Source organism: Lontra canadensis, unplaced genomic scaffold (assembly GCF_010015895.1).
Source record: "Lontra canadensis isolate GAN:19392208 unplaced genomic scaffold, GSC_riverotter_1.0 scaffold37, whole genome shotgun sequence".
NCBI classification, from domain to species: Eukaryota; Metazoa; Chordata; class Mammalia; order Carnivora; family Mustelidae; genus Lontra; species Lontra canadensis.
The window spans coordinates 11248905-11257323 of record NW_022631031.1 but is presented as its reverse complement, the minus strand read 5'-3'; positions in this window follow the sequence as shown (position 1 = coordinate 11257323).

The following is an 8419-nucleotide window of genomic DNA, read 5'->3' as shown; positions in this document are numbered from 1 at the left end:
CTCTGTCTACATAGTTTTATCTTCAAGGTTATCATAACATTTTCAGTTACAAATTACTTTATATGTATGTATTATACTGCTTTTCCTTGGTATGTTTAGAATTTGTAAAATTTTAGTTGTTTACTTTGTTTTATCATTGAAATGGATTCATTTTGTGTTATTCTGAGAAATATACTTAATCTGTGGACCATTTATATGACTCCAGTATAGCTAGCTTCTCTAATGTGTGAACAGTTTATCTCACTTAGTAGGGGTTTTTTTGTCATAAAAGTTTAAATTACTTTATTTAACTCTTATTGGGACTGCTTCTTTTCCCTTGTGAATAGATTTCCCAGCTTAGTAATGTACTTTGGGCCAATTCTAACCTCATAGCTGAAAATATTATTTCTTCACTATTGCACACACTTTCCGTATTTCACACAAACCAATTATTTATTATATATATTCATGTTTATAATTAATTTTAAAGTATCTGCCTCTTGTCTTAAAAGTGCCCAAAATATCGAGAGAAACACTCATTGTAGTCTATTACAACATGCTTTATATTTTGTAGTTTTATTCCTCCTGTCCTTGACCTTTTATTCAACCATAAGTATATTTCAAACTCCTTAACCAAATCTTTCACTGTAAGAAATTATTAATAATAAAGTAAATAATTAAAAAAGCAAATTTAAAAAGAGCTTTTGCTTCTGCTCTTCTTTTGTGGCAGGTTTTCTTTTTCTGTTCTTCCAGAGAAAATTAAAATATTCTAACAAATGCATGCTTGCCTCTACATAGAAAAGCATTGTTTTGCATGTACTAGAATAACATTCAGTAATTCTAAATTGAATTTCTGATCATAGTAACTCACTCCACCACAGTTCCCAGATAATAATAGCCCTCAAAAGTATTAAAGAAGCAATTGCTTTATTGGCCAGACTAGGTACTTAACTGCAGATATTTTTTATCATTTTCTGTAATTTTCACAAGTGTTCTCCATTATAATTATTCCCATTTTTCAGGTGAAGAAGTCGAGACTTAAAATAATGACACTTGTGGTCACTAAGCCAAAAATTAAACTCAAGTCTTTCAATTTCCAAATGTATCAATATATCTTGCCACAAATTTCTGCGTATCTCAATTTAGACCAAAGTCAAAAGGACACTTGAACAATTGTTTTTTTATGTTTGTCTCAGTTTTGTTTTTGAAAATATGTAGATATACTTCCTGTTCTGTTCAACTTCAATTGTCTTTTTCACTTTTAAAAGTCACCAAAGATAGCAAAGGTGAAAAACAATGGAAAAGGAACTTTACTTTTAACATCTCCTCAAATAAAAGTATTATTTGTAGCTTGCAAAGAATTTTCACTGGTCACAGATCTTGTACCTTCTTACTATTCAGGGAGTGCTGGTGTTGCTTTGTCTTACCTTCTGTTGCATTTCATCCATGATTAAAATCATGATGAAATTGTGGTAGGGCTCACTCCTGTAACTCTTTCCACCTTAGCCCAAATCAGTAAGCACTGCAGTTTCTTTTCAAAATGTGTTATTAGGTGAGAGATATAATTTTACTTTTCAGATCAAAAAGCATGCTAAAAAGAGTCAATCTGTGGGGTGTTTAACTGAGAATCCAAACCCTTGGAGTTTTTCTGGCACTTGCCTTGTGCCTTTCTACACATTTCCTTGTATTTCAAATTTCCTTCCTAGATCTTTTATAGTTTATAATCTGTCCCAGGAGCAGGTTTAATTGACAGGCCTTATGGAATATTTTTTTAAGATCTAAAGGATGGAAGAAGGAATACTTTCGAAAGGAAAAAAAAAAGTATTTACTTGGAAAGAGAAATTCTCTAAAGGACATATCTACCATGCATACTTCTATTTTTTACTATTCCTTTAGTATCACCGCATAGGCTTTCCAGGCCATATTAAGTGGTGAAAGGAGATTTCAGGAAAAAGCAAAGGAGCAGAGCAGGATGATCTTAAGATGGAGAAGAAAAAGAAGAAACTACATAAAAGCAGTATGACATTCCTGTTAAGTATGAAAAGAGACCCCAACCCAGTAGATATACTACAGATGTTAACAATGGGGGCCTCAGGTGGGTCAGCCCTCGGGCACCAAACCCTCTAGTAAAAAATATATATATATTCAAAGAGAAGAGAACCCTTTCTTCTGAGGAAAGACAGTTTCTTTTTTTTTTTTTTTAATGCACACTCCCTAGAATAAAATATGATTGAAAATGTGATGATCTGATTAAGCCTCCTGGTGTTAGTCCATAAAGTTTCCTAAAATGTTGAGTTTATTCAAATTATCACCCAAGGTGAATCTAAAAGTACCTTAACCTTCTAAGAGAATATTTATTGAGCACTTACAACATTGTACATGAAGAGATTGTTCACAGGAGTTTACAGTGCAGTAGGAAAAATAAACTATAAAAAATAACTGTAAGTCTCATGGATAACTGACAGCCAGGTTTCAAGAGAATGTACAGAAAGAGAATTTAATCTCAAATGGATGTCATGCAACAGAGATTCAATGTTTATTTTGAAATTTAAATGATGAGGATGCACTAGCCAAGGATTAAATGGTTAAAGTATCATCCAAACTGATGGCATAGCCTAGAGAAAGTTCAGGGGTAAGAGAGGTCATTTTAAAAACTCAGAGTGGGTCCCCTGGGTTGTTCAGTTGGTTTAGTATCCAACTCTTGATTTCAGCTCAGGTCATGAACTCAGTGTCATGACTGTAGGGTCATGAGATTGAGCACCCCCACCAAACTGCCCCTGGCAGGCTCTGTGCTGAGTGTGGAGCCTGTTTAAGGTTCTCTCTCTCCCTATTCCTCTGCCCCTCCCTCCATGCACACCCTACTCTGTCTCTCTCCCTCAAAAAAAATTATTTTTTAATAAATAAATAATTCAAAAATTCAGGGCTACTGAGTAAACACTATCAAAGGGCTACATCAGTCAAGTGAGATTTAAGTTGTAATGAAGAGAATGAATAAGAGAGAAATGATACTGGTATCAGGAAGAAAGTGAATGGGGCTATCACATCTGAAGAAAAAATGGAAAGGGTAGGACAATGGATGCAGGAAGAGTGGGCAAATGTATATATGGTATAATTGTGACAGGTCTTGGGGATTGTTTCAGATGGAGTTTAGGGGAGGAGAGAAGGGTGAAGAATGACTCTCAGGTTTCTTTGTTTGTTTGTTTGGTTTTTGGTTTTTGGGTTTCTTTGTTTGGTTGGTTGGTTTTGGGGGGGTCAATCAGGATTCAAGTGATGCCTTTTACTAAAATAAGAAACAGAGGGAAATAACTGGTTTGAGAATAAACATGATGAGTTTGAGTCCGAAGATATACATCTGGCAATAGCGTGTTAACTGATAACTCAGGCTTTGAAAGAAAAAAAGGCCTTATGGAAGATTATGAATGGTCTTATCTGTTGTGCCTACTACAAATTCTTATTGCTTACTTATCTATATAACACTTAACACTCAATTATTATTCTCTTCATTCCTATCACCTATATCTGATATTGCCTCTAATGACAGGGTTAATGTCATTCATTTCTGTGCCACCACAATTTACTATGTCTGGAACATATTAGACTTCAAGAAATACCCATTGTTAAATGGGTAGGTGAATAAACAATTTATTGAATGAATGAATGAATTAATGAAAAAAATAACTTCAACCAGAACTCTGAACTTTCTTTAAATTCCAAAAGTTATCCGCCTATAGGATCTGAATTACCAGGAATCTTTCCCCAGTCTCCATTTATGGAATCTGTGATCCCTCTATGTTCCTGGCAGAACACAGAACTATGCTTTCTACATCTAGCTGCATACTATAATCTCTGGAGTATTTAATATACTATTTAATATACATGTTCCTGGATAGTTCCTCATTCCTGCTGAATCAGAATCTGTGAGGATTATTTTTAACAAGTCATTCAGATGATTCTTATGCAATGAGCCTAGAATTCATCCATCTCTTGAAATGATCAACATGAGAAACCAATCATTGTATTTCTCAAATTAGAGAAGACATCCCAATTAGCCCCATTATATCAAAGAAAGAATATAAGCAGGTATTCAAGCATCCAAACTTTATGATTGGAATTTACATTTTAAACAGAAAAAAAGTTAAGGCAAAACTTTCCAAGATAAAATGGATCACGCATTTTCACCAGATGTCCTTACTTAGGAAAAAGAAATGTTAAAGAATTGTAACAGTGTCTAACCTGGAAAACAAAATACAGAAATTTTCACCAGTAAGCCATGTGCCTAGTACAACTCTGATTTAGCATTTGTTTAGCCTTACACAAGAGTCTCTATTTTAGAAAATTCATAAGTAACCCATTTTTCAGGAAACATCAATCTTTCCTCAGAGGAAATACAAAACCACTTTATACTGTTATTCCAACCTACCCTTTATGCTTTATTTTCCACCATTTGGCAACTTATACTCTATACTCCAGTTTAAAATAAAAAATCTCTTTTGCAATCCCTTAGACATGTTGTGCTTGTTCTCACATGCAAGATGTTCCTTCTGCCGTATGCCCTTGACCTTTTCTCTATCTGAATAATTTCCAACATTCAAAACCTAATCCAGAGACTTGCTCATTGTTGACACTCTCTTCAATATCCTCAAGCAAGGTTTTTGTTCCAAGTTCTGTTTTTGCAAAGTTACATTTTTATGATCTATTTAATAGCATATCTCCTTTCAATTTGTAATGAGCCATTTCCATATCTTTCACACCACCCTTTGATTCTTCTGAGCATTTCTTTTTCTTTTTTCTTTTTTCTTTCTTTCTTTTTTTTTTTTTTTTTTTTTTTTTTTTTTTTTTGCTTCTGGCCCATAAAAACAGTGCTTGCTACATAGTAGGCACTCAAAGGTGTTGACTAATCCTATAAAGGCACCTTCCAGCTCCAATATTTTGTGAATCTCCTCTAAAATGACTTCAGATTACTTTTTCTTTTCTAATTTAATTTCTCGAGTGTAAGCCCAAAACACAGTCAGTGGCCTACAAAATTAGTGTTATCACTAGATCTCGTGTATACAATCATCTGTATAGATTTTTTTTAAGATATTTATTTATTTATTTATTTATTTATTTATTTATTTGACAGAGAGATAGCAAAGAGGGAACACGAGCGTGGAGAGCGGCAGAGGGAGAAGCAGACTCCCCACTGAGCAGGGAGACTGATTCGGGGCTCGATTCCAAGACTCTGGGATCTGACCTGAGCCGAAAGCAAACGCCTGACTGACTGAGCCACCCAGGCGGCCCCAGTCACCTGTATAATTTTATCTGGTATACAGTTGTCAGTCATGTTCTTTAAAAAAAAAAAAAAATCAATCCCTCACCTATTGAAAAACTTTAAGAAGCCCTTCATTGCTGGTTGCATCAGGTTCTACCTTTTCTACTCGATTTTTCAAATACCCTCTATCTTATTTAATCTATTTAGAACTACCTTTTCAACTTTTGGCTTCATCTTCAATTGTATTCATATCATCATCTGCACTTAACCCAAAGAACCAGACATATTCCAGTGTCTTATATCAGTTTCCTCACTAGAGGTCAAAGAAGCAAGGACTATATTAAGTGGATAGATAGATGACAGAACTTAGTTTCATGGCACTGAGAAAATTACTACTTGGGACAAAATAATTCTGGGAACAGAAGGGATCAGCCCAATCAACTTTGTTTACTGCAGACTCAAATCAATGCCTTGTCTTTACCAGAGCTCCAGTTACATTTAGAAAAAAAGTACTATAAATACAGTGAAGAGGCAGGGCCACTGGCCATTGGTGTCTGGGTCCTTTGTACAGCACTTGGGGAGTGGTAAACTTTGGTCAATGTTTGTTGATTGATGACTCGATAGCTCTAGTTAAGCCTCACCATCAGAAGTCCAGATTTTTTAACAAGCTTCTCAAAGCTTTCGTTCCCAAAGAAGAAACTAAAGAAAACCAGATGACAATAATTTCAAATTGTAAAATGTTCTGGTTGTCAAATTTAAACAGGAATATCCTGTGCAACGGAGAGGCTGGCTGGTGCCAATTTCACATTTTGTTCTTTGGTGTCTGGATAAAGCCTGCTCTGCCAGTGAGCTGACAGGTTGAGACCACTCCAGATTCCAAAGGCACAAGAGAACATTCTACTTTTCATAATGTTCCTGCATTACCTAGGGAAAGGACTACATTCACAATGAAAAGAGCTTTGATTCATCATCAGTAGAAAGATTCTTCCATTTTCTGGGTGCCCACATTAGAATTTGGTACTGTCAACACTTCTTATAACACAGATCATGTATTGAAATGAGAAAACTATCACCTAATACAGCCAGAGAGATTAAGGGAGTTGGTCCAGATGACCACAGGAGACACCTCTAATTCAAAACCTAAAACATGACAATAGTGACTGTGATCAAGGAGCTTTACAGCACATAAGGGATTCAAAAAGCATATTAATCCACCTCCAGCAACACTACCAATTTAAAAGAATGATTAACCTTTTCTCCCACTTGATTCAACCTGGCATATGTATTATACCACTCTAAATGCTAGCAGACTCTATGCTTATGGCTTCCATTAGGTAGCATTTAGTATCCATGAAAACTTTCTTCAAGCAGTAATTACTTTTGAGACCATAAACATTTCAGATGGGAAAAGAAAAAAGCAAAAAAGGCACAAGTAAACTGAACTAGGAAAAAATAAGAAAACATCCCAGAATGTAAGTACGTTGATTTAAAAAGTAATTTAAAGATTATTTAAATGATACTAGGTGAGCATTTGCTCTGTTTATACTTTAAATAAAGTACTCTGTTCTGCTTGTAGGTATTGTTTATTATCTAATGTATGTTAAAAGCCTTTTCAAAGAGAGATTTATTCATTCTTGTATTTCAAGCACCTAGGTGCATAAACACCACGAGCAAAGAGAAATCATGGGGTATAATGGACACCACAAAGAATCCATTTCCTATGGTCTTTGAGTCTCAGTCTCCTCCTCTATGTAATATCGTAAAACTTATTTACATAAAACACCAGAAACACAGAAGGTACTCAAGATTATAGATTTGTTTAAAAATAAGTATTCAATACTACTTTCAAACATCTTTTTAGTAAAACAAATGCATTTTATTTGCAATGAGGCTTTCTTATAAATTCTACACTTATAGAAAATGATACATTTAGCAAACAATACACTTGTTTGCCTCCCTGTCTCACTTTACTGTCAATATTCAGGTGGGATTAGTTTTATCTCAGGCAGTTACCTCCATTGATTTGCATTTCAGACCTTACTAAAAGATTTTTTTTGCTCTTCTTTTCAACTCATGCCCGTTCTACATAAAATGTTGTGAACCCCTGTTAAAATGCAAAGGTCCCTGGAAAAACAAGAATCAAAGTGTCCATTGCTGCCAGTTCTAGAAGAAATATATCAGAAGCTAAATCATTAGTGATGAAGCCAGAGCTGGAACCATATCTGTCTAACTTCAGAAATCAGAAATCTATCTACTCCATCCTGCCTCTTTGGAACGCAGATCAAGGCTGAGAATGGAGAGGAGGCTCCTGATCAGGAAGAGATAGTACATGAAGGGTAGCATTTTGTTATTTAATGATCAATGAAGGAATCACTATGATGTTTTTACAGAACAAAATATAAGATTGTTCTCAAACAAAGTCCCTCAGAGTGATGCAGCAACAATGGAATCCTCTTGAGCTACAACCTTTCCTAAGCCACGCCATACCATTCTTCCCATGCAGGCTGGAAAGTCAAAAAGGAAAGGGGAGGGGGGTCTGGGTGGCTCAGTGGATTAAAGCCTCTGCCTTCGGCTCAGGTCATGATCCCAGGGTCCTGGGATCCAGCCCTGCATCAGGCTCTCTGCTCAGCAGGGAGCCTGCTTCCTCCTCTCTTTCTGCCTGCCTCTCTGCCTACTTGTGACCTCTGTCTGTAGAATATATAAATAAAATCTTAAAAAAAAAAAAAAAAGGAAAGGGGATACTAATTCATATTACACTGCCATTAGATGCAGATCTAGTGTTAATGATGTTTTATTTCATGGACTGAGAAGTTTCTCCAAGGAAAGGATGAGCTCTATCCTCAAGCAGCATCACTATGAAATAATCAAGGAGCCAAGGATGGTGGTATTAATTATTCTAAGTGTAGGGATTTGTTCTGCAAAAAAGAAGCAGCGGTCAGAAAGAGAAGTGCCCAACAACTACTTAACAAAATCGTTTCAGAAGTAAATTTCTAAATCTATATTTAGATTAATTAATTGCTAGATAGAGATTGCTAAATTTATTAATTTAGAGAAAATCTGAGTATGCTCCTGAAACCAAGAGGTATTTTATTAAACACCTATCCAAGAGTTACTTTTTCCTCAAATGGCCACCATATGGGTAGTCATTTCAAACACCAAGAAGTAACAATAAGTATTTTTAGGAAACTG